Source organism: Corvus cornix, chromosome 9 (assembly GCF_000738735.6).
Source record: "Corvus cornix cornix isolate S_Up_H32 chromosome 9, ASM73873v5, whole genome shotgun sequence".
Taxonomy (NCBI): domain Eukaryota; kingdom Metazoa; phylum Chordata; class Aves; order Passeriformes; family Corvidae; genus Corvus; species Corvus cornix.
Window position 1 is genome coordinate 10,423,406 of NC_046339.1, and position 24,866 is coordinate 10,448,271.

Sequence of the window (24,866 nt, forward strand, 5' to 3'; positions counted from 1 at the left end):
GGATATTTCTGGGAATCCAGATGTTGAGAAAAGAGGGAAGAGAATCAAGATGATCAAATACCTGTTTAAAAAAACCAGCGCCCAAGGAAAAGGAGCTTGATGGCTTTGTGTTTGTCTGCAGTGAAGTCATGGCAACAGAGAACTCATTTAGCAAAATTAACTGTTTCTCTATCTTACAAAAAAAAATCAAATGAAAATGCTGCAAGGGAACATCCTTTTATCTAAACCAAATGAGTCCATTTGTGCCAAAGCAAAGGAGTCATCCTGGGGAGTTTGCTCCAGAGAGCACATACTTTATTGGTACAGAATGTAACAGTTGTCCCAAAGCCATAACTGTAAAAGCGTGGTGCCTTAGGCGAGCACTTGCAGTAACAGGGAAACCAAACTTAGGTTCTTGCACCTGCATGGTGTTGAAATAGAAGCATGATTTTAAGCTTTTGGTTGTTTGGGATTTCAGCTCAGTTAAGATCTGGATGCAGCTTTCAGAAGGACTGTAATCTCTCTGAAGTTCCTTATGGGTAATGCTTAGCTTTGAAATTATGTAGGGACAAAATGCTGATGCTGCATTGGCTTGGATGTACCCAAATACTTGTAAAAAACCAGTTGCCTCTAGGTCCCTTTCACTTTCATTAGACCATAGGCTTCTTTGTGCCCAAGACTCCTTTTCATCTCCTAATTTAAGTAGTATTTGAAATAATTCTCACAGAAGCCCCAGAAATGACCCTTCTGTGCTACTTCTGTTTTGACGTTCACTGCCCTTCTCCATGCACAGACCACTCTGTGAAGCAGCACAGGAGATGAAACACACAGTGACTGTATTGGTAGGCATGAAAGTTCACTTTACATCACTGAGAATCCCATATATGGAATTCAGAAATTGTTCATGTTGGTAATGAGCAGGGGCAAGCTCCAGGGAAAATATCATGAACTCAGATGTGTTGCTTGAGGCGCCTGGAAAGTGGTGTTTCTCTTAAGCAGTGTTTTCCAACCAGATTTTACTTTGTGGCTCTCTTGGAGATGGTTTTAGGCAACACCTTATGGTTTCCCTGAAAGTGTCTGACAGCAGAGATGCAGAGCTTTTATCTGTGTGAAGGAGTGCAACAGTTTGGGGGAGACTTTTAAGGATGATTCAACTTTGAGATGGCTTCTGTCAAAAATGTTGGGTAAGCTTCAGACTAATTGGAAACCTCCCCTTTCATTGAAATCACAGAATCACAGAATATTTTGATTTGGAAGGGACCCACAAGGCTCACTGAGTCCAAATCTTAAGTCAGTGCTCACCAGGTGAATGTAATCTGTTTTCCATTGGTTCTCATACCTGAATGACACTGGTGCCTTTCTCCTGCAACTTAAACTTCGGTTTAATGAAAGAAATGTGGGAACTGAGAGTAGGCGGATGAATTCTGGTCAATGAAGGAAAGCCACAATCCTTGTATATCCAGGTAGATAACTCAGATACTGTTTTGGAGGTGATAAGTATAAAAAGGCAATGTTTGAGGGTTCCTTTTGGAAAGCATCTCTTTCAGGAGGGGCCACATGTGAATAGTGGGGCTCTTCATGCTGCTGAACCATGCTTATCAGATGGGTTGCAGAGGCTGGCTGGGGGTCAGTGATGCTTGCCAGCTCAGCCTCAGGCTGGTGTATTTGTAGCAGTGGCCTGTTTCTTTCCACTTGTTTTCTCATCCCCAAGCCTGGACATAGCCCTTGGTTTAGCTGTTAACAGCATGGGAGCAGAAGGTCCAGGCTGTAGCAGCCTCCTGGCACAGCCGCACCTGTGGGCTTGGGTATTGCCATCAGGAGAGAGGAGAGCAAGGGGGTGAGGGTGGGAGTGCAAAGCCCAGGTGGTTGCACATCAGATGTTGTCAGAGGCTTTTAAGGAGTAACAACTCACACCTCAGGCTTTCTTTGGTAAGGGATGAGATCCCCAAACCAGAATGTTCACAAGTGAGGCAGCCCCAGCCCTATGGGTTGTCCCAACATGCTTGGGGCGGATAAGCACAGCGGAAAAGCCTGAGGAACTGCTGCCAAACGACTGGGAAGATGCAGCCCACGGTGTCTGTTGTGTCTGAGATCTCTGTAAAGTCTCTCGCATCTCTCCTCAAGTTTAGTTTTCCAGTGGAGGCTGTTGCAGTAATGAGAATGTCTCCCATCTGCTCCTCACATGGCTTGGCACATTTAGCCAGAATATATATATTTTTATTATGGGGTTAGCCAGTGGTAACCATGACAATTAGACTTATCACGCAGCATTTTTTTTCCCTCCTTGAGTCAGTTTGAAATGCTGACAATTAAATGGATACAGTACACTTTAGAGATCCATCAGTCTCTTTGTTGTCTTGACAACCAGAGTATATTTAGAAATGTAACAAGTACATGGAGTTCAATTGCACTTTTGCTAAAACATAGTTTTGTAGCTTGAGAATTTAATCTGTTGTTTGTAGGTCCAGGTGCTTATTTGAGCTATGCCTGACTTTCTCTTTGGTCTCTCTGGGAAGCTCCTACACTGGCTGGTGGAAAGAAGATCCTTGTCAAGCAGGGAGCAAACCTGCACACTGTGTGTGGTAGGGGCTTGGGTGAAGGGCTGGCAGCTGCTCTTTACTTGGGTGCTGGATGTGCTGAGCTGGGTGCTCCTGTGTACTTGTGGTTTGGCTATTGATTTGCAGTGCAAGAGGAATGTGTGGGATTGTTGTCCCAGATGTTTGTCCCTGCAGATCCAGCTCAGCAAATGGGGCTGGGGAGCCATCAGCAGCATGTCCAAATAACCCTCTCCTAGATGAGCTGCTCTCAAGGTTCAGTGGCACTTTGGTACAGGAGGGCAGTGCCATGGAGCATGACACTGGCATACTGTGATGGCTCTCCTGCTGCCCCTGAGCTACCTAAGCTTTGGTTGTAACTGGAAGCAACTCTCGGCAGCAGAAGCAATAGCAGGGAGTGTTTCTCCATGTCATTTCTTCTGTTTTGTCTTTGATTTGCTGGGGGTGTGCTTCTTTGATTTTAACAAAATACTACTACTAAATTCTTTTTTGGCTCCTTCCAGTATGAGTGGCAAAATTGAGCTCATCCTCTCCCCGCTGAGCTGGAATAGCAGCATGTGGGCTAGCTGTCTGGAGCTATGGATTTTTAAGGCTGCATCCAGGGCTGGAAGAGAAGAAGGGAATTACGATGGAGTGCACTCTGTGGAGGTCTAAATATGCCTGTCTCCCAGCACTCCTGTGCACACACTGATGGTGGGTGTGTGTGGAGTGTCTGTGTTGCTCTCTGTCCTTTCCCTTTTGAGCCAGGAGAGAGCTGTGGTCAGTGCAGGCACCCGTGGGGGTGTGACAGCCGTACCTGCAAGTGTGGCGATGTGCCAGCCCAGAAGAGCAGCTGGGATGTGTGGCCCCCATCTGCTGTCACCCCACAGCCCAAAGGCTGTGAGATAGGGGCTGGCACCATAGTGCCCTTGTTCCAGTCTTAGCACAGGATCCAGCAGTGCCACTGCCTTGCCCAATGTGCTGGCTTCCGATCTGTGTCTGACCACGTGTGGATCAGAGTACTTCCCTGGCTTGAGTGATAAATGAATGAAATAAAAGTCCGATGTGAAAATAGCTCAAATGTTCCCCCCTGACCCAGAGCTGTCCTGGTTAGGGCTGTCCCTTCAGAAGGCTTGAAGGTTGAGGAGCTGCTAAAAGGGACTTCTTTGTGGTGAGGTGTTGATGGCGCTTCATAATTAGCGCCTGAATCCCATGGCAGAGCCTGGGATGCTTGCGTATTTTCTGCAAAATGCGAAGCGTAACTCTTCCATTTCTCCCTATCTTAGGCTTGGCTTGTAATTGATTCTTGGCAGTATAATTTGGTCAGGAGAAGTGAAAAAACCCAAACAAAACAGAATTCTTCTTTATCAGCAAAGCTATGGGAAAGCAGCAACCTGAACAGGAGATTGGTTACAGCAGACGGAGTGGCCTTTTGCTGGAGGGAACCAGTTCATTTGGTGAGATGTTTTAAAGAAGACAGCCGTATGTCCATGGCATGGCTGTAGTGGTGTTCATCCTTGGGCAGAGATCTGTAAAACAGGTCAGGAGTGCTGCTCTGCTCCTGGGGAGCATGGCCAGCACAGGTTTGCCACTGGGATGGTTTATTACAAGGAGGTGAGGAAGGCTCCAGGGAGAGGAGTCCACCCTGAGGTCAGGTATTAGGTACAGTGACAGCCAGCAAAAATAATCTGTATTTCCCTGGCTGCACAACATCTTGTCTATGCACTATACCCAAAATATTAATAAGGCTCAGAGGAGGAGAGAATTGCATGATTTTGCTTCCTTCTTTGCCATGTTTCTTTTTCATTCATTACCTGTCAAATAATGTGGTTGATTTTTGAGTGTGTATGCACAGCTCAGTTTAGTTTTTGTATTTTCTTTCTTCTCTCCATTTTACCAATTTCCCAATCAAAATCCCAAACCATAGCTATATTTCCACTCCAGCTTTGTTTGTGGACTGTTAACATGCCTTGTTGCAGTGTTTAATAGCTGCTGGGGTTTATTCTTAAAGTATAACCACCAAAACCCAATGATCCTAATGACTATTCAAGAGTGCTTTAAACAAGTTATCCCAATCCATCTGACAAGGATAATGGTCTTCTATTAGAAGATACTTAGCTGGAGGTTGGATGAGCTGTAATGTTTATGCATCTGCAGATCTGTAACCAGACAAACTCAGAATAACTCCTTGGATTTCAGTGGAGCTGTATTTGTTTATTACAACTGAGGCTTAGGCAGTGCTTTGGATGCAAATTGCAGCCTCTGTGAAATTAAGTGGGGTTTTGATTTAGTTTCTGGAAGTAGTAATATCAGCAGAGAAGCGAAGAGCTGGGACCCACATAGCCTGAAGTCTGTAACTTTGTGTTGCTCTCTTTCCCTTACTGTCAAGATCAGATTCCTTTGGTTGGGGCTACTAACTAAAATGCAGCTTCTCTTAAGCATCTCCTAAAGGCAGGCAAGAGAGAGTGGAAATGCAGCCTATGTGCATTATACATCTCTCTCTCCACACTTCGCAGAAAATGCCAGTGCTCGGGTTGTTCTCTCTGACTTGTGGTTGGGCTGTTGACCTGGAGCTTGTGCTCTCAACTCCAAAAATGCAAAGGTACTATGCTGAGTTATCTGGCTGTGATGTAGAGAGAGCTGGGATCTCCTTTCTCCCAACTTACCCGTGTCTGTGCAGCAGTCAGGAGACATGGACCACTGCTCATCACCCTCACTGTGTGTGGCATAAGTGATTCACCATGCATTAATTTCTGGTCACATAAGGGGCATCAGTTTAAAGCAGGCTTGAGACATAGGTTAGTGTTAGCTATTTGAAGTCTGAAAGCAACATCAAACAGGGAGCAGAAAATGTATCATGCACAGAAAAATCTCTGGGATGTGTTTCACCCTTTAAAAAATAATAGTAATAAATTCCAAACTGTTTGCATATGCTGTCTCCTCTGTGGTCAGGACACCTGTCTGCCTCTTTGCTGATACTTGATACAGGCTTACAGCGCTTGCAAAAATGTTAACGTGAATTTTTTGTCATGGCAAATATGAAAAGAATATCCAGTGTCTGTGTGGGCAGGTTCTCCGCAAATTTTTCTCTGCTTTTTGTGCTTCACTGTGGATCTGAAGCAACTGCTAAAATTCTGCTCCCCTTTCTTCACCACAAACCAGGAGGGCAAAGCTGCTGCCCTGCCAGACCTGGTTCTCCTGAGCAAGACAACTGGTGGTGGGGCTAATGACTTTTAGCCTGGCTTTGTTAAAAAAGTAATATATGCAGCTGGCTAGATGTGCCTCTCCTACTTTTTAATGACTTTTAATCCTTGGCTGATCTCAGGAAAATAGGGGTGAGGATGCAATTAAGAGGAGCTGGGGGTCATCTGGTGATGCCAGGAGCATGGTAGTAGGAGACCTGGGGTAGGCTGAGGTGGACCTTTCACTAACCATCCCTAGCATTTTTTAAATTTGCTCATTTCTTCTCCAGGACTGAGATTAAAGGAAATAGAAAACATCAGAGTAAGCTCAGATATCAATAAGCTGGAAGTATTAAAGACTGCTGGTTGAAAAAAGCTTGTGGTAACTTAAAAAAGCTGTGTTTTCTCTTTGATTGGATGTCTTTTGAGGCACCCAGAAAGGAAACCAGGGCTGGAGGTGGAGGTAGGGTTTGGACTGTCCCACCCTGACTCTTTTTCCACAATGGCTGTGTGTTAAATGTGTCCCATCTCTGCTTTGGTGCTCCTTGATGCTCACATGGCAAAGCCACAGTGCTGTGGGAGTGACTCACCCTTGGCCTGAGCAGTGGCTGAGGCTTGGGAAGAAGAGGCCCTTTAAGCATGAGGGGCAGAAGGGCGTCTGGTCAGGCTTTGAAAGAGACTTTGTTACCTGCAGCCCTTACGTCAGTGCCTTTCACCAGTTCTGCAAGTGATTTAAAACAAGTAGCTTCTCTTCCAAAAAAACCTCAGCTACTCCAACACGTGCTCAGATGTAATCTGTGCTGCCAACGTGTGAAAAACCCATATATGGGTCAAAACAGGGACAGACCTACACATGAGTTGTGTCAGAGGGGAGGGAAAAAAGCTATGTTCTGCTCTGTACAGGAGGGTAGCTGGCCTTACATGCCCTTTTGGGGCTGTTTTCTTGGCGAGGTGTTACAGCCAGCTTGATTTACTTTCCGCTTTTACGATGAGCAAAGTGTTGATTCTGACCTTTCTGTTTGCACCCACAGAAGTCCCTTGGAAGAGCCTGTCTGTACATCTGACCAGGTGCCTGACTGGGCTGCCTTGCTTCCAGGTGAGGAATGGATCAACTCCCAGGGCTTTTGCCAACTGCTGAGTTCAGGGAGAGTGGGAAGACCTTGGTACCATGTTCAGTCATTCAGCAACTGATGGGCATTTCTCCGAAGCCTGGGGTGGTGGGAGGCGAGCCTGCCCAGGAGACTTTAGGTGGTTTTACTGTTTCTCGGTCCAAGTTTGGAATGAGCAAACATGCAGGCCCTTCTGCAAATGGGAATGTTGCATGGGAACAATTGCTTGGTCCTGTGGGTCATGTTGCTTTGACCTCTTTTTTGAACAAAGCTTTCCTGCTTGTGGAACTGAAGTCGTTCCCCATCCATGACGTGGCTCTCTGCAGGCTGTAGATGCTCCCAGCTGGTGATGGAGACCTGGCTGTGCTTTTAGGTGAATCTAACTGTGTTCCATTGAACAAATAGAAATTAATGTGAGGAACAAATTAATTAATTCTTCAGAATTGCCAGTTCTGTCAAATTCACTGGAGATACTTAGCTGTGACTTAAGGATCACCATGATGAACCACCCCAAAGTATTGTAGGAGTCCCTTGCTAGATTATGTGTAGGACATAAACTGTGCTTTGTGCTCATCCCATGATATAATGGTTTGATTGCAGGAAGGGTAAGATTGCAGAACAGGACCAGTGTCAAGGCAGTGGGTCTGTCCTCAAGGCTCTCTCAGTTGTGCCACCTCAGGAGAAAGAAGGGTGCTGGAGGTGCTGCAAAGTTGTGGCAGCTGGGGGAAGAAAGCATGGTGTGCAGCCCTGCTGAGAAATGGATAATGAAAGAACCACTACCCTGGTGGTTTTGACCAGTGGAGATTGTTTATTCACTGTGATGATACCTGACTTTAGGACCATGAGATGTCTGTGTGGCAGGGCAAAATCAGGAACAGTGAATCTTCACTCTCTTGTGTCACTGAATTTGATTGCACTTTCATTCTTCTCTTTTGATACGCAATGTACATCCCTCCTTTGTTCCTTTACCCTCTTCTTGGGTCTAATTTTTGTGGTGGTTTTTTTTTTTTTGGTGTGTGTGTAAATTACGTCTAGCGGGAGATGAGATTTCAGTATCCTATTTACTGCAAACAGTTGGGGCCATTAATAAATGTTGACAGACAAAGACAGACCAGGGATTAATAAGTAGAGGACAGGAGATTAATAGGAAGAACGTAGAATCTGGTTCAAGGCCTGATCTTCCCAGTTGCTGGGCTATGGAAGATTAATGGCAACTCTTCTGTTAGTCTCACTCTTTCTGTGGTATCTTTCCTGGCTAAGTTTAATAAACCATCCCAGTGGGTTGCTATAAATATGAAATCTAGGAAGAAGCCCATAGTTATATTAACTAAATATGCCCTTTTGTTAACTAAATGAGACAGTATTAGTTTTGCTTTCCAGTCAGCGCTTGAGCAACAACATCAATGTGTTTGTGAGTGCTGAGGTCAGATTTTCAGGTGCTTACAGCTCCTCTCAAGACAGAAACATATCATAAAATGTATCTTGCCAAGCAAACTGTGTCTGACAAATTGGTTTTTTACTCTGTGTCCTGTGCAAGAGATTGATTTCTCTTCTCTTGACTGAGTTTTCAGCTTCATTTCTGTGAAAAATTGGGCTCTTGACCTGTTGCATCTGGTCTCTCATTAGGTTTGGTGTGAGATTAGATCATTGCAAGAAAACACTAACTTTGTAAAGAGCATTTCTGGTTAAATTTGTGGGAGAACTGTAGAACATGGGACAGTGTCACAGAAAGTTTTATTGTGATAGAAGGGTGCATGCTGTTCTGAGTATCCTCTAATAGAATGTCAGCCTCAAATGCTTTCTTTTAGGCTGGAACTGAGTCAAGCACTCCTGTAGTCTTTTGACCTCTGCCCTCGGGTATTTTCCATAGTTTCCACAAAGATGATCCCCAGCCTTTGGTGCATAATATATATATATATAGGTATGTGTATGGCCATGTTGGGAAGGAAGCAGCTGTGTCCCTATAACAGTGAGCGTGATGCAGCTGGGACTAACATCACAACTTCATGCAGCAATAGCTGAATTTCTTTTCCAGGGAACAAAGCCTATGCACTGCTTTGGTGGCCCTGTAACAAAGCTTTTCCCCTCTCATCTGCTCTTGCATGCAGTGCCCTTGGCTTTTCAGAAGTTAATTGATTTGTCTATATTATGATTCTCTCTTTAATTTTATTTGTGTAAAGAAGAACACACGCTAATCTTTCTCCAGAGAAATGTTTTGCATTGCTCCTCTTTGAACGTTGGCCCTGGGTCTGCTGCTTCTTAATGAGTCTTTAACTAAACGGCTACGGTTCCCACATGCTCCAGCCTTGACACACACATACTTGTACACCCACGTGCCTGCTCCCAGTTGAACTGAGCCTGCCCGCTCCCCTCGCCCACCCGCTGCTTTGGGTTTCTCGTCGGCAAGGCAGCACCTCCCTGGGAAGCCCTGCGTGTGAGAGGGGCTTTATACCTGCACAGAGAGATAGACTTGAGCTCAAATGAGCCCCCCTGTGAATTGGAAGGGCTGTAACCTCTTTACCACCCTGTCCTCCCGCCCCCTGGCTTGTTTAAAGTGAGTCTCCAGGAGCGTGGATTCCTGTGGGCTGCGCTGCCCGGGGCAAGGACCCGAGTGAGCGCTGAGCACTGAGCTGAGCACCCGATGCTGAATTACTGTCTGGAATGCCACTGGCTGCCAGATCCTTGATAGCTTGTTTTTAATGAAGATTCCTCCTGTAATTCCTAGAATATCTTGCAGTGCAAAAAAAAATGAGCGGTGTGTGTATTTTGCTGTGGGCTGAATTTTTTCCTGCTCTTCACAGTTCCCTCCGTGAACAGAGAGGAGGAGGAGGAGGGGGAAGCATCTGACTGCTTTTTCTTGTTGTTGTTTTTGTTTTTCTACTTGACTTCTGTGAAATATGTGGCGATCAATCGCTCACGACTAACAAAATGTTTTTGTTTCTCCTTGCAAAAGCATATGGGAACTGCAGGAAAAGCATATGGGCGTTTTTAGGAAAACATATTGGTGAATGGACAAATTATAGTGGTGCCAATATGTTTTGGATGTCTGGCTAGACCACTACTACTACCACACTTGCTGGCATGCAGACATATCCACAAGATTTCCAGCACATGAGTGGTGTGTAGCTGCTCCTGGGGAAAGGCAGGCTGTGCTAGATCAAGCCTCTGTTGAAACAGTGCTGTGATCCATCGTCGGGGTGCGTGACAGCCTCATCATATCGTGGGGTAGGCTCCGGGCTCGTGTTTATGGCAGTGTATCCATTCTGTCAGTAGACTGAGCCCAGAGCTCCACTTGCAGCTGGGTGCAAGCAGTGATAATGGTAACCATTTTTCTTTCCAAAGCACTGGACTGCAGTTCTCCTAACACCTGAGCTTCTTGTAAACAGCTAGGCAGCCTCTGGTTTTCCTCTGCTGCTCTAGCAAGATCTTTGTGTTAGCTTGGGCTATTATTTTTTAATTTCTCCATCAAGTGGTTTGCTTTTCAGGAAATGCAGAACACTGGCAGTATTGTTTCTGGTCCCAGTACTGTTTGCCCTGATACTGGACATCCAGGGAAAGGGATACATAAGCAGGGAGGAACTTGGCAGGGAGCTATAAGGGGATTAAGTTGTCTTGGCTGGTGGGTTCTAGTGGCTCATAGCATCCCTACAGTGTGAGCTGCCCTGCTGTGGACCCCTGTCCACGAAGTCCTTGGTAGCTCCGATGGGGCAGCCCTTGCTGCCCACCCTGGTAGTGAGGGACTGCTGCTTCTGGCTGGGATGGGCACAGCCACACTGGGCTGCAGAAGGGGGTGAAAACACATGGCTAAAGACTGAGGGGATAAGCAAGATGCACACTTGGGCAGTCATTTGGAGGTTGCATTGTTTATCTTGGTTTTGAACCTGCACTCAGATATTCTGAGTGGTAATTCGGCACCTTTTAGAGCTCTTCCTCTTATTCCAGCTTGAGGATGATTTGCTGGTGAGTAATTTTGCATTATTCAAAGTAGCCACTTTCCTTATAGCTCTTTTGTTCTGAGAGACAATTCCCTATTTTATTATGCAAACAGTACATTAAGATCCTTGTGGGCCTAAGTTCCCAACAGTGCTTGAGATGACGGCAGAGAAGTAGGTTATTTCAGAAATCATGATTCTCTCCTCTAGAAGCTTTCTTGGAGTTCTGCTTTAACTGCTTTTGATACTATATGTGCTTCAAAAAAAGAGCTAAAAAAATCCAGTACTTCCTAAATGTTATAGAGCTCAAAAAATACACTGTATGCCTTGTCACAATATTTAATACAGAGTGCTATTTACAGTAATGAATCAAAATGTCAGTTTTTAAAATATGAACTGTCAGAGTGTTCCTACTTTGCAGAAAACTTTGATATGACAGTTTGTTAATCATATGACTATTACATCAAATGTGTCTAAGAGTACTTGTGCTCAACTAAGTCTTTTTTTATTCTTTTCCCCTCCCTTTTCCCTGTTAATTCTGGCAAGGTAGTTTGACTAAATGCACTCTGATTAGAGGTCAGAAGAATCCAGAGCTGAATGCTTTTGTTTATGGACAGAAGGGAGGTGTCAGTGTCTGTGTTCTTGCTGGTCATGGTCACCTACTCTTAGGTACAGCCTGGTTTGGATCATGTCTCCCTTGTGAGCGTAGTCGAGCAGTGCTGATGCCTCTGGGGTAACTGCAGCTGGGGCAGCTGGGCTAAAATTGTCTCTTGAGTAATAAAAAGCTGTCTTGTACAGTAGCATTTCTAATCCCTGTAGCTTTAGCACGAAGGCACAAGTGAAATAAAGAACTTGAGGCTGCCTGTGCATCCTCGATGAGCTGAAGGGCTGGTTGTGCAGGGCAGGGCTGGTGTTGCTACTTGAGGAGGAGGCAGGGGGCTGGGGATGCAAAGGTCCTCTCCCAAAGAAAGCCTTTGAATACTCTGGACCCAGGTCAAGGAGTGGGTTTGGGCCCTGATTTCCCTTCCATTAATTTAGACCAAAATACTTAGGATTTTTTATTCTTTTGTTTGCTTATCTGCAAAATGGGAGTAATTAATTGATATTAGTTAACTCACAAGTCTCCTTAAAGCCGATTAGTCAAACAACTGCACTTCTGGCAAAGACAAGGGAGAGCTTATGTAGATAATCGTGCTTTAGAAAACAGCCTCTGGAAGGAGCAGAGGGTTCAGCATGCTAATGTGAGGATTGGAGGCCAGAGAGGAGTCCCAGGTGTAGCAGAGTCGCGTACCTCTGCCCAGAATGTCTTTGTGCCACATTGCCTGAGGCTTCAGATGAATTCTTATTGCTTGTTAAAACTCTCAGTTACCATTGCGTAGGTCTTACAAGTGCAATATTTCTGAGTTGGAGTTGGCCCAGCACAGCTATGGGAATACGAGGAGTCTAAAAAGGCAAAAGCTGTGTGTCAGCAGTCTAGAAAAGAGGAGTGTGGGCAGTGCAAGACGGTAAATCTTAGAATCAAAAAGTCTTAGAAAGGTTTAGGGTGGAAGGGAACTTTGAAGACCCTTTAGTTTGAATTCCCCTGCCATGGGCAGGGACACCTTCCACTAGATCAAGTTGTTCCAAGCCCAGTCCATCCTGGTTTTGAACACTCCCAGTAATGGTGCATCCACAGTTTCTCTGGGCAACTCATTCTGGTGTCTTATCATAAAAAATTTATTTCTAAGACCAAATCAGATGGTCTTGATTGTGGGTGTTTCTGGAGGCCTGATTAACTTGGAATTTCATCTGGGCTTGTCTATTAAATAACAACCTCAACACTTTCACTAATGCTACTGAAGACATGATAAGAACTTGTTTTTCAGGGGTGTGGTCACATGTTTAAGTGCACTTTTGAGCAGCACATCAGCCAGCTCTGGTGTGTGGAAGGCCCAGGTAAAGGCGCTGCACACATCTGAAGTCACGCTGAGGCCCACTGGGTCTCACTGCTGGAAGGAGATCTGGGAAGATGAGGGCAGTGCTTAGCATTTGTCACATTAATATCCTGCTGATAGAGGAGGCGAGGAAAAAACAGGGAAAGAAAGCAGGGGGAGGAGGTGCTGGTGAGCGAGGCGACGACAGCAGGAGAGACTTTGCTGGTGGTGGTGCCTGGTGTGGACCACCAGGAAGCCTGAGAGAAGCTGTCGTGTGAACCGGTCCCAAAAGGGCTCTTACACAAACACTGGGGTGCAGAGGGCCTGCCAGCAGCGAGGGCTGCTGGTGAGGTGTGTGTGAAGGCATCACTTTTCAAACCATGTCTTTGTCACCTCCATTGGGCCAGTGCTGCTGCGTTTCTCATCCCACAGAGGAACATTGATTATTACTCAATTTTCATTTTAGACAAACCACGTTGTTAGTGCGATGATTTTTCTTTTATTATCGTTAGTGCAATGGATGGAAAAGGAGCTCTAACAGATGTATGATTAGCAGGGCATGAAATTAAAAATGTTTGTGTACAAGGAAAAGGTTGTTTACTACCAAATTCCTCATTTGAAAATGAAGTGATACTAAGATTGGCCGTGCGATTCTGCAGCCGGCCTTCACTCCCTTTCCATCCTTCCCCAGCAGTGTTGGCTGAAAAGTAACAATATTTTTACTGTTACTTCTGTTAAAAAATAACACAACTGAAAAGTCAGTACCTGCCTTTGGAGGCAGATTATTTAAAGAGGTTGTTCTCCTGCTCTGGCACTGATGGAGTCGATTCAAGAAAATATTTTGACTGATGTTTAAGCCCCACTGATTAGACTGAATTGAATATTTTATATTGAAATTAATTTGGGTGGAAAATAAGGTTCTGATTGAATAATTCTGAGTGTGGGCGTGTACCTGGGTGAATAGTACTTGTTGCCAAAATGTTGAAAAATTCATATTTGGAGTTGCTGCTGCTGCTGCAGCATATGCAAACTGGGGTGAAGGTTGGTATGTGGTACTCGGTTCTTTCCCCCTCTTTGTGGGTCAGTCTTGTAGTGGTTTTGCACGGGAATGGTTTCAGGTAGAAAGCCATCAGCTCTTAGATTTTTGTTGTAGAAGTGTGATGGTTTATTCCCACATAAAATTTCTGTCCTTTTAAATTTTTTTCCCCCTGTGATAATTAAATTTTTAGTTTGAGCAAAATGATTTTTTTTCTTAGGAGCTTTGCCTGTGATGCGCAATTCTCGAGTACAGCTGATCTTCTTTGATTTTTTTTAAGTATCATAGAATCATAGAATATGCTGAGTTGGAAGGGTGGATCAGGATCATTGGGCCTAAGTCCTGGCCCTGCACAGGACACCCCAAGAATCACATCATGTGCCTGAGAGTGAATTCTGAAAGAGTTAGGTTAAAAAGTGTGCATCAGAAACACTTCATTTGTGTTATGCTGTTGAGATGAGCCTGGTCCTACCTAGGACTGAACATTTCCCAGGTACTTTGAATTTCTCACCTATCTCATTCTTTGTCCTCTAAAACCTTTGTGGCCAAGTTCAAGGCTGATGCTGGTTGAAGCCTGTTGGGCTGCTCCTGTGTAACCTTTCACCTGGGTGAGTGTGTGCAGGACCCAGACCCGAGGCATCATTGTGATGGATTCTGCCCACTGAGCCTGGATGGCATTGAGGACAAAATAGGAAGAGGTCTAAGAGATTGTTCCTGCGCTCTGGGAACAATTGAGACAGAAAATTGCTTCCAGGATTTCTTCACTTTTCCACAGAGAATAATCAGCCTGTGTAATTCTCTGCCACAGGAAATACTGCCTGAATATGTTACTCAAAGACAGTGAACAAAGTTCAGATAGCAGCCTGAATACTGAAGGTGCTGCAGAGGAGGGACTGTCCTTAACTCAGGGGGTTTTTTGGCGTAGTGTCATTTTTTTTCTGTATATGTCATGGGATGTCACAATGGTGCAACTAATACGACAGATAATTGAATACTGGCTTAGATAGCCAGTGCGTTCTGGTGCACAGTTAGACTTTGGTGCCCTAAACAAGAAGACAAATTTGTATGCTGAGGTTGTAAATGGAGTTTTGCTTAGCCTGGTGCTCAGGTTCTACACCAGAGATTGTGGGGGAGCCTGGAGCAATTCCAGTGAGGTGATGGGTGTCTGGTAATTGCAGTCCTGCTCTTGGCTCATTTTAATCTTTCCTTCGTAAATGTGAGCAAATCACTTCTTCTGCACCTTTATTTGTTAATGTGGAGGATGGGGCAGCACTTGGGCTACTTGCTGGGTTTCATGTAATGTTTCTAATAAGGCCTTTCAACCATGTGTTTTATTCCAACTTTTAAGGGAAATTATTTAAATTTTTTGAGTGAGAGTAGTTGTGGCCAAATCACTGTGTGAGCATTATACCTGCTGGGCTCTGAAATTTGATTCCTAAATTTCCATTAGCGGGTCATACTGGGCCAAAGGATCTTGAACTGCTAGAATAGAAAGGAGTAAAACAGAATGGAGTTGGTGTTTGGTTATGGGCTTTGGATGTCATTGTTCCTGACTGTTCATCTGGCTAATGTTTGCTTTTGTGTAGTATTTGTCTGTGTCTGCGCTTCTGTGCACATGGGGAAAAGGAGGACAAATATCACTGGGGTGGATTAGCATTAAAAAATAGTTAACTGATCAAAGCCATAAAGCTTGTCCAAGTGAATTCTTCAGAGAAATAGTTTTGAATTTCCCAAGCAGCCGCAGGCCATAAAAGCGAAGCGCTATCGTTCAGAGATGCAAAAAACCCCCTTCTGTTGAAGTGTTGGACCTATTTGTTCCCTTTTAGGAGGGGATTCAAAATGTTTTCTTAATTTTCTTCTGAACAGCTCGTTGCTATCCATCATGAGCCTTTGCCAGCTCTGCTCCCCCTCAGTTTTAACCCTCCACTGAGATTGCTATATCTGTACTTAGAATTTTGGATGCTTTTGGCTCTGTGCCCTTTGTGGTGGGACAGCTCTTACAGGGCACACCTTGTCTTCGAGCTCAAAATGTTGTAAAGGAGGGGCTAAATGTTGTTCCCAGTGCCTTGGTGGAGGTGACAGGGAAGGTGGGATGCAGATGGAGAGTGATGCCTGGGAAGGTTTTCCACACTTCTGAAAGGATGTTAGGGGAACCCTGTTCCTGATGCCACATTCTGTCTTGTTACTGGTGCTGCCCCAGCAGGAGCACCAGCCCCACCGGGTCTGCAGAGCATGTGGGACAAAGCAGGAGGGAATTTCATTTCTCTCACATGGACGAAAGAAAGCACTTTGTTTGACTGCTCTAAGTTATTGAAGGCTCATACTGAAGGTTAAGCAACCAGCCTCTGGGAATTGGACACATAAATTGGCTTTATGCTTATGGAAGTCTCTTTCACAGTGTTTTGCTTTGTCGCTTCTCCTTAAGATGTACAAAAGAATGAAGTGCTGGTGTATGGTCCATACACAGGGTGTTTAGATGGCACAGTCATTAATAGGAATGAAAATTACACCGTGGTGGCTCAGAGCTTGCCAAGAAAAAAAGAAAGGAAAAACTCTCAGAAGACATAAAGTGCTTTGTAGCTGGAAGTGCTTGTTGCCCTGCAAGGACTCAGCTGTCCTTTTCAGTCCCAGTCTTCTATTATTGAAAATATTTTGCTGCCTAATACCTACTAGCTTTTTAATACTGCTTAATTGTATGCACACCCCCCCCAAAAGAAAGCCACACATTTTTCTGCTCTTGTTCAGCTTTAGGGCCCCCAGGGAGGGTGTTAATGGCTGTGTCCCAGTTGCCTTTCAGGCAGAGAATTCCACTTTTACTTTTCTTCTGAAACTCGGAGTTTCATTCTCCAGATAACCAAATTTTAATATAAACACATTTAAAATGCATGTGTGTGTATACATATATATGTATATATATAAAAATTATCTTTTTTTAATGCTGAGTCCTAAGTATATTCTGGTAGAAACTGAGGTCATCTTTGTAACAGGTGGGCAGTGCATGGAGAGAAAAGCTGTGTCTGAGGGACAGGACTGCAGCTTTTGGAAAGGGATTAGATGTTTGCATAAGCATGGGCATGGAATTCATGTGTGCCATGTATACACATCCTTGGTTTCTGTGGTAGAGCAGAGGTGATTTGCCCACATAGCAGGGCCATTTGCTAGGGTGAAGTCATCAGTGTTCAGTTCCTGAAGCAATAGAGGTGCATCCATATACAGGATAGTGCAAAGTAAAAGGGAAGCTCATCCCTCTCCTCCAAGATTGTACTTTGGCCTCTTGTACAGGCCACATCTTACCCTCAGATGGGAGCAGTGCTCAGCTATTGATGATATGAGGAGAAATTGAATCTGAAGCCCGGGGCCCTTCTGCACAGGGAAACCATTGCAAAACAAAGCCAGGGTGTGAATTTAAAGTGCAATAGCTGTTCTGAGCGTACTTCTCATGTGGGCAGTCTTATTCTGCTCTGAGAGGGCCTTTGTGCAGTTCTGCTTCATCCAGTGCCAAAGGCACTCTCAGTGCAGAAAGAAGAATGCCCACACAGGGAGCGGATAGCTTTTCCAGGCTATTTCACCATGCTGAAGAGTCCCAGGAGATGCCATGTTTCCATGTCCCCATGAATGTTGCAGGAGCTTACCCTTCGTTCAGCTCACTCTCCACTCAAGCTTTCACAGAAGAGCTTTGTGGTGGGTGTGTGGCAGAGTTGTGTTTTCTGGACCCTGCCAGGTGCAGTGTGCATCACTCATTTGCCTGAAGTTTTGGGGCTGATCTTGGGGATCCCTGAGGATTTTGGTCTTGTCTGGGCGTTCCTGGTGTTGCAGTACGGCATTTTCCATCAGGGCCATTGCCTCTTGTGGTGTGTCCAGGCTGCTGGAAAGATGTCCTGTGAGAATGTTCATGTGTTGTTCCTTTTCCTGTGAAATTGCCAAGCAAACCTGTGCACTGGGTATGATCGTTATCTGAACACTGTTGAACAGGGAAAAAAACTCCATCTGTTCTACAAAGAGGCAGTGTAAAGAGCAGGCTTTGTGACTAAATAAATTCACATCTGTTTAGCAGAACCATCAAATGGCGAGCAGAGGGGCCTAATGTGAATCACATGTTGAAACCACAAGTATGAGTGAGATGAGCTGCAAAAGAGAGAGCCTGGAAGTGTTGATCCATGTGAGCAACTGTTGGTTTCTCTCCTTATTCTTTCCCTCTACCAGTTTCCTGAGCTAATGATGAGGAATCAAAAATTCAGGGATGTGCATGTGTCCATGCATAGTTATGTGTGTAAGTTTGTATTCATTGCATGATTAATTAACCTTCCTACTTTATTTTGAGCCATTAGATCATAACTTCAATTGGAAGGGCTCTGGATGGTGTGGGAGCTGCAGAGGAGGGACAGTGGGGCTGACATGAAGAGAGCAGGTGAAGCTGTTCCCTAGCGGAAGTGCTTCACATAAAATGGCCGTGGGGTAGCTTGTTTTAAAAAGGGACTTGGCTTGGAAGTGATTCCTTGGGATGATATCTCCAGCAGTGTCATCTCAAGGAACTGATGGAGCAATCTAGAAGCTTTAGAGCATAGGTTATGCTTTCATGTGCCCAATCTAATTTCAAAATAGGTATCTGTGTACCAGTCGTAACAGATGGCATCTTTCCATGGATCAATGAAATTTGTTGCTTAGGTTTTCCCCTTAGTGTTTTAAGCCCTGCAGAAACAACGGGCAGCTCAAGTGTCTGTATTGGTTGCATTTGCAGTTGATTTTTCTTCTGTGCCAAGAACATATCAATATAATTTCAAAACACTATTTTTTGTGACTTGAGGCAGCAGTTTCTAACTTAAAAACAAGAAAGCTTTGGGGAGGTACACACAACTCGGGTGCCTCAGTGAAGGTTATTTGACTGATCTCCATAGCCCATTAGAGTGTCCATGCAGAGGAGCAAGCATCTTCTCTCCCACAGGATCTCATGAAAAGAAACATGCAGTGATTTTAGTCTCAAATGTGGTTTCTTGATGCTGCCTTGCCTTTTGTCCTAGATACTTTGCAGCAAATGAGGCCAAACTTGCAGAAACAAAGAGTGGTGGAAGATAGGCTGTTAGACCTGATTTGCACAGATCCTGCTCTCCAGCAGCTCAAATCCTGCTCTCTGTAGCTGACAGAGAGCTGTGTGCAGCTCACCTGGGATGTGATCTCTGCAGGAGCCGCTGGAGGTAATGAAGCGCTTAAGGGCTGATGTGTTGAAGGTCCCCAAGGAATGATTAAGGTGTTGGCAGCTGTGTTACTTTGAAATATGTGCATTACACAGCAGAGGCATGCTGAAATGCCTTTCAGATGCTTGGTTGTGTGTGAGAACATGCTTTGCCTCAGACCTGTGAGATAGTGGTAGCAACTATTGAAGGGGATTTGATAAATGGAGCTGTGTGTGCACTTACCAGCTGCAGGACCCAGCTGCCTGCCATAGCACAGCTCAAAAACAAGTGGTTTCCAGCAGTGGATAAAATGCAGCAGCATATAAATATCTCTGGATATATTAAAAGTTTGGTTCTTCCTTCCCTCTAAAAGTACCCTCTGCTCATGATTCATTTCTTCTCTTCCATCACCCCCTGCCAGTCTTTTCTGAGAAAGTGCAGTGAAGGTAAAAGAGCATTGGAATGTTTTCCTGGAGACTGTCAGATTTGAGCTGTTTCACATCTAGGGAACTGATGTGGCCAGTCTAGTATGAAAACACTTTTGTCACAACAGAACTTCCTACTGATTTCTGGAAAGGGGAACAAATGATTAATTTGGGTGGTCAAAAACAGAAGACAGCAATGTGATAGTGGTGGAGCAACTGGAGTCAGCTTTTTAATAGGATGAACTTGTTTAGCAAACTTGCAAGGCCAGTGTGGGTGCCTGGCTGGGTTAACTTCACTGCTGGTACTGTGGTTTGCACCAGCTGGGGAATTATCTCCCAGAGCTTTGTGTATCACTGTTCTTGAATGAACGGACACTGAGTTAAAAGGGAAGAGCAGCAGTTTCTTGGGCTGGTGCTTGGTGCTTTTATGAGTTTCAAAGTAGAATTGAAAATCAAATTTCAAGCACTTGTCTTCTGTCACAAGTTTCTATTCAGAGCAGAACTAATGCCCTATGTGGATACTAAACCAGAGCTTTATCTTCATGACTCCAGAGGGTCATGATCAGCTTTGCCTTTGCTTTTCATATTCTTCTTCATCTGTTTTCCTGTGCTTCCAGGAACCACCCCCCCCCCCCCCCCCCCTTTGAACAGGTGTCTTCTTAATGAGCTGTATGTCATGTTTATTGCAAATAGCATAGGGGTAGCTAACACCACCTTGTGACCTCCCCTCCTATCCATGTAGCTGAGGCATTGTGGAACTCCTCCAGCTTAGTCACCATCTCAAAATGTGCCTTTTATTATTCTTTATTTCTTGACAAAATGACATGGAGCAGACACTGAACACCCAGTTAAATATGAGTCCAGTGTGTGCTGTGATTGTCAATAAAGCAAGCTGGATATGGGGCTGCTTCAGGAGATGCCTGGACTGTAGACTGAGATGAGTTACTGCTCATCTTTCCTCCTTAGTGCTGAGGCTGTTGTCCAGTCTTGAGTCCACCAGCTGAAATGGGACATTGAAAAGGTGGAGAGAGTCCAGAGGAGGGTCAGTCAGGGGCTGAGAGCCCATGGCCTACAAGATGAGGCTGAGACAGCTTTGGCTTCTGTCTCTGATGGAAAGGAGGCAAAGGAGTGATCCAGTGGCAGCTTGTGACTACTGCCAGGGGCCTTCTGAACATGTCAGAGCCAAATGCTTCTGTCCAGATGGCAAAACAAAGTGTTGTGAACATGCATAATGGATGGTAGATTCAGCTGGAGAGTTGGAAAAGTATTTTCATTGGGAAAGTAGTGTAAGACTGGTACAAGTCACCAGGTAGCAAGGGATTCTTCATTTTGGAGGTTTTCCAGGACAAAGCCACAGCAAGCCTTACCTAGCATTGGTGGTAGTTCAGTCTCCTGCTAAAATCAGGACTTGGTAGCCTGCAGAGATCCTCTGTCTTTCCTGACAGTACTGCAGGTTTTCAGCTTTTTTAAGGAGGAAGCAATTTAAATTGTTATTTTTGCTTTGTGTTGCAAAAGGGAGACAAGAAGACATTGGGGTGCTCATGTGTTGATGATATCAAGTCACCTGTTGTCGTGAAACTCAGAGAAAAGTAGTCTTTTTCCTGACTGTTTATTCAAAGGAGTTTGTGTACTTCCTTTCTTACAGTTTTCATACACTCAAATATCTTGCTTCCATTAGCAATCTCTCTGCAGCATCAATTTCCAGTCATCTGGTAGCAATTACTCTTCTGGGTTTTAAGGTAAAGGATTTTCCATAGGAAAAAGACTATTTCCCCTGATTATTTGCAAAGTGCTATGGGCTGAGCTACCAAAACCAAGACACAGGTTGGTGCAGTACTCAGGAAGGAAAAGTCATCCAGGGATTTGTCATACTTGAAGCTGTGACTTCCAGAATGGCTTGGGATCTGAGGGAGGAAAAGTGGATCAGATGGGAGGAAGAGAATGAGGAACTAAAGATTTTGGTCCTGGACACAGTTCCTGCCCATTAATTGATTTAATTGCTTGATTTTTAGGGGCTACAGGATCAAAGTCTGGATTCTACTGCCAGCTCCATGAGGTGTCAAAAGAAGGTTATAGTGGTCATAGACCCCCACACGCTTCCTTCCTGAATGGGGCCTGTGCTGTGCCTGTGTTCTGGGCTGCAGCTCCTTTTCCATTCACAGAAATCCTCTTGATGGCTTGGGGTTCGATAGCCAGTAGCAGGTATATTTTCTTCAAGGGAGGGCAGCATCCGACTCTCCTGCAACCACAGCTATTTTAGAAGAGGAGTGAAGTGCAGGGAACCCCATTGTAAATACAAAACCCACCTACACCCATGCCAGCTTTGCTGGGGAGGACCTCAAGCTCAGCACTGTTTCCTTATTCACTCCATCAGCTTCCCACTGAGCTCAGATCCCTGCTGTTTCTCCCCAGGCCGAGCCACACACACAGCGCTCTGCAAAGCTAATACAATTATCTGTGTGTCAATATGCTGCCACAGTCCCATTTGGTCCCACTGGGGTCTTGTTGATATCTCACAGCTGAGCTGAATGTTAGTTCTGCACAGTTCCTCCTCGTTTACTGCCTGCATCAGCATCCAAAATACCTGAGTTTGTTCCAACAGCCTTAACCTTGCCATGTCTTGTTGTCCTGTTTTCTTTTTGCTTAAGTGAGACTCTTGATATGCCTGATTTCAGTACATCTCCATCAGTTGAGAAGTCCAGTCCCTTAATAATTTTATTTGATGGATAAGCTCTGTGTTGCTTGGCAGTCCCTTGCTGAAGCAGGAAGCCAAGTACTGAGCTGTGCTATAGGCAAGACATAGAATATGGGCACAGAAGGAATAAAGGCAGCTTTTTTTGGCAGAGAGGTCTTGAAAATAAATTGTGTGCAGGAAAACAGTATTTATGTAAGGGAGCTCATGATCTGAGACTCCCGAAATAACCTTCCTGCATCATTCCTGGTTTTGCTGTCTGTATTAATATGTGTCCTCTCTTATTTTATATAGAAATTTCTGAAACATCCCTCTCAAACTTTTCTTTGTGGTGCAGCAACATCCTCACAAACTTTTAGGTCAAGTTATCAGGGAAAGAGGCTATAACAATTGGAAGAAATTTGGCTGGCTCAGGGCTACCTCCTGGCTCAGGTCCTTAGGTTCAGGCATAAACTATATTTGAGTAAGCCTGCAGGTCTACCTCCTCTATTGCAATTGCCTTGGGGTTTGTTGTGGCCACAAGTAGCTGAGGCCTTGGATTGATGTTTTATCCAATATGATTATGTTTGGAGTAGCTGAGGATTGTCTCATGCCACAGAAGCCAAGAATCAGCTTGCTCTCTGGTGAAATTGCAATGCAGTCATTAGAGTTGTATTAGATTAGATAGATCTATCTATCTCCAGGGAGCCAGTACCATCTCTTTGTTTCAGTTCACATGGACAAGTCAAGTTCAATTTATTGGGATTTTAAAGCCTAGTTTGTCATCTGACACCAGGATGTGACATGGCTGTAAAAGGGAGATCTCATTCATCAGCTTTTATGCATGTGTTTTGCAGCAGCAGCCAAATTCAAATAGCCAGCATCTAATCCCAAAACTCCTAATGCAATTATATTGGGAAAGAAAAGAAGTTTTATGTTTAGTTTGCCCTTCTACCTTTTTCACTACTGAAGCTGATAGAAGAAAAATGAGCTAAGAGTGAAACCTAAGGGTGGGTTCTTGGTTGATACCAAAATTGTCCCGGAAGCAGGGTTTTGAAGTAAGAATGATTGTGACATTGGGTTGGTATCTGATGAACTATTTTCATGATGACATTAACTTTTGTCAGGCATCTTTGTACCAGAGAGACTTTTCTTTACCGTCACATCTTTGCAGTCTCTGCTACAGACTTGCTGTCTTCCTTCTGTGTCTCAGTAATACTGTAGAACTTGTAGTGACTTAAATGTGTACAACGAAAGTCACATCCCAAACTGGTATGGATCTTCTGAAAAATAAATGAACTGTGGATGCAGCTAGGAAAAAAAGTTATTTTCCAAGTATTGGTTATTTACTTAAAAGAATGGGCACAAGCTCTGTTCATTTGCAAACCATTGCAACTAGAGAATAAGGAATATAATGCTGCATTGCCAGTAGGTGATATTGCTGGCATATCTTAAGTGGAATACAATATATTGCTGCAAACTGGGAGGAGCTGTTGAGTCCCTTGAAGGCAAGGAGGCCCTGCACAGAGACCTTGATAAATTAGAGGACTGGGCTGTCACCAGCCATACGAAGTTCAACAAGAAAAAATGCTGGATTCTGCACCTGGAATGGGGCAATCCTGGATGTACAGACAGACTGGGGAATGAGAGGCTGGAGAGCAGTGCTGTGGAAAGGGACCTGAGGGTCCTGCTTGATGGCAAGTTGAATGTGAGTCAGCAGTGCCCTGGCAGCCAGGAGGAACAATCCTGTCCTGGGGTGCCTCAGCCACAGCATCGCCAGCTGGACAAGGGAGGGATTGTCCCCCTCTGCTCTGCACTGGGGTGGCCTCACCTTGAATATTGTGGACAGTTTTGGGCACCGCAGTGTAAGAAAGACATGAAACTATTAGAGAGCATCCAAAGGAGGGCAATGAATGGTGAAGGACCTTGAGGAGAAGCTGAATGAGGAGCAGCTGAGGGCACAGGGTCTGTTCAGCCTGGAGAAGACTGAGGGGAGGCCTCAGTTACAGCTTCCTCATGAGGAGAAGAGGAGGGGCAGGCACTGCTCCCTTCTCTGTGGTGACCCCACAGTGACAGGACCCCAGGCAATGGGCTGAAGTTGTGTCAGGGGAGGTTTACGTTGGTTATTAGGAAAGGGTTCTTACCCCAGAGGGTGGTTGGGCACTGGAACAGGGCTCCTCAGGAAAGTAGTCACAGCCCCAAGACTAGCAGAGCTCAAAAAGAGTTTAGACAATGCTCTCAGGCACTTGGTGTGGCTCTTGGGGATGGTGCTGTGCAGCACCAGGAGCTGGACTCGATGATCCCTGCGGGTGCTTCCCAACTCAGCAGATTTGTGATTCCGTGAAACCCTTCTGAGTGCAGATGAAGTCAGAGCTGGCAGTCTGGGGTTTTTGAGTCACAGAATAATTGATTTTGATTCCTCAAGGGATCTCTGGAGGTCATCTGGGCCAACCCCTTACTCAAACCAGGGTGCACTTTGAATTTAAGTCAGGTCTTCTAGAGGATCCCATGGAAGTTTGATTGAAGCTGTTAAAGCCAGAATGAAATATTACCAGACTATATTCTTCGAGGAATAATTCATCAGTGCTCTAACTAGGTTTCTTTCTCCTTTAATTCCTCTGATTACATTAGTGACGTCCCACAGCAGGAAATAGGTGAATGCTCTCAGTCCTGTTTAACTGAAGAAGTGACTTAGATTTCATTTACTTATTTATTTTACTTTGAGGGAATTGGGATGAAGATACAAAACCTTGCCTTATCCAGGCAATCAAAATAAACTATGAATCTGAGAGGAAGAGGCAGAGTTAAACTTGCTCCAGCTGATAACTGCTGTGAAAGACTACAGCAAAGCATTAGGAAGTGTCCATAAACTATGTAGAATGGGTGCAGGCAAAGAAGCCTGATCCTGTGGAGA

At 44.8% G+C, this 24,866-nt stretch overlaps 1 protein-coding gene across 1 annotated transcript in view; it reads left to right on the forward strand.

The window, feature by feature from the left end:
* Window positions 1–24,866, forward strand: part of LOC104687932 (LIM domain containing preferred translocation partner in lipoma) — a 334,159-nt gene that overhangs the window by 86,479 nt on the left and 222,814 nt on the right. The window contains 1 exon segment of the mRNA XM_039556675.1: window positions 6,727–6,791. The gene's annotated coding sequence lies outside the window, so the exon portion shown is untranslated.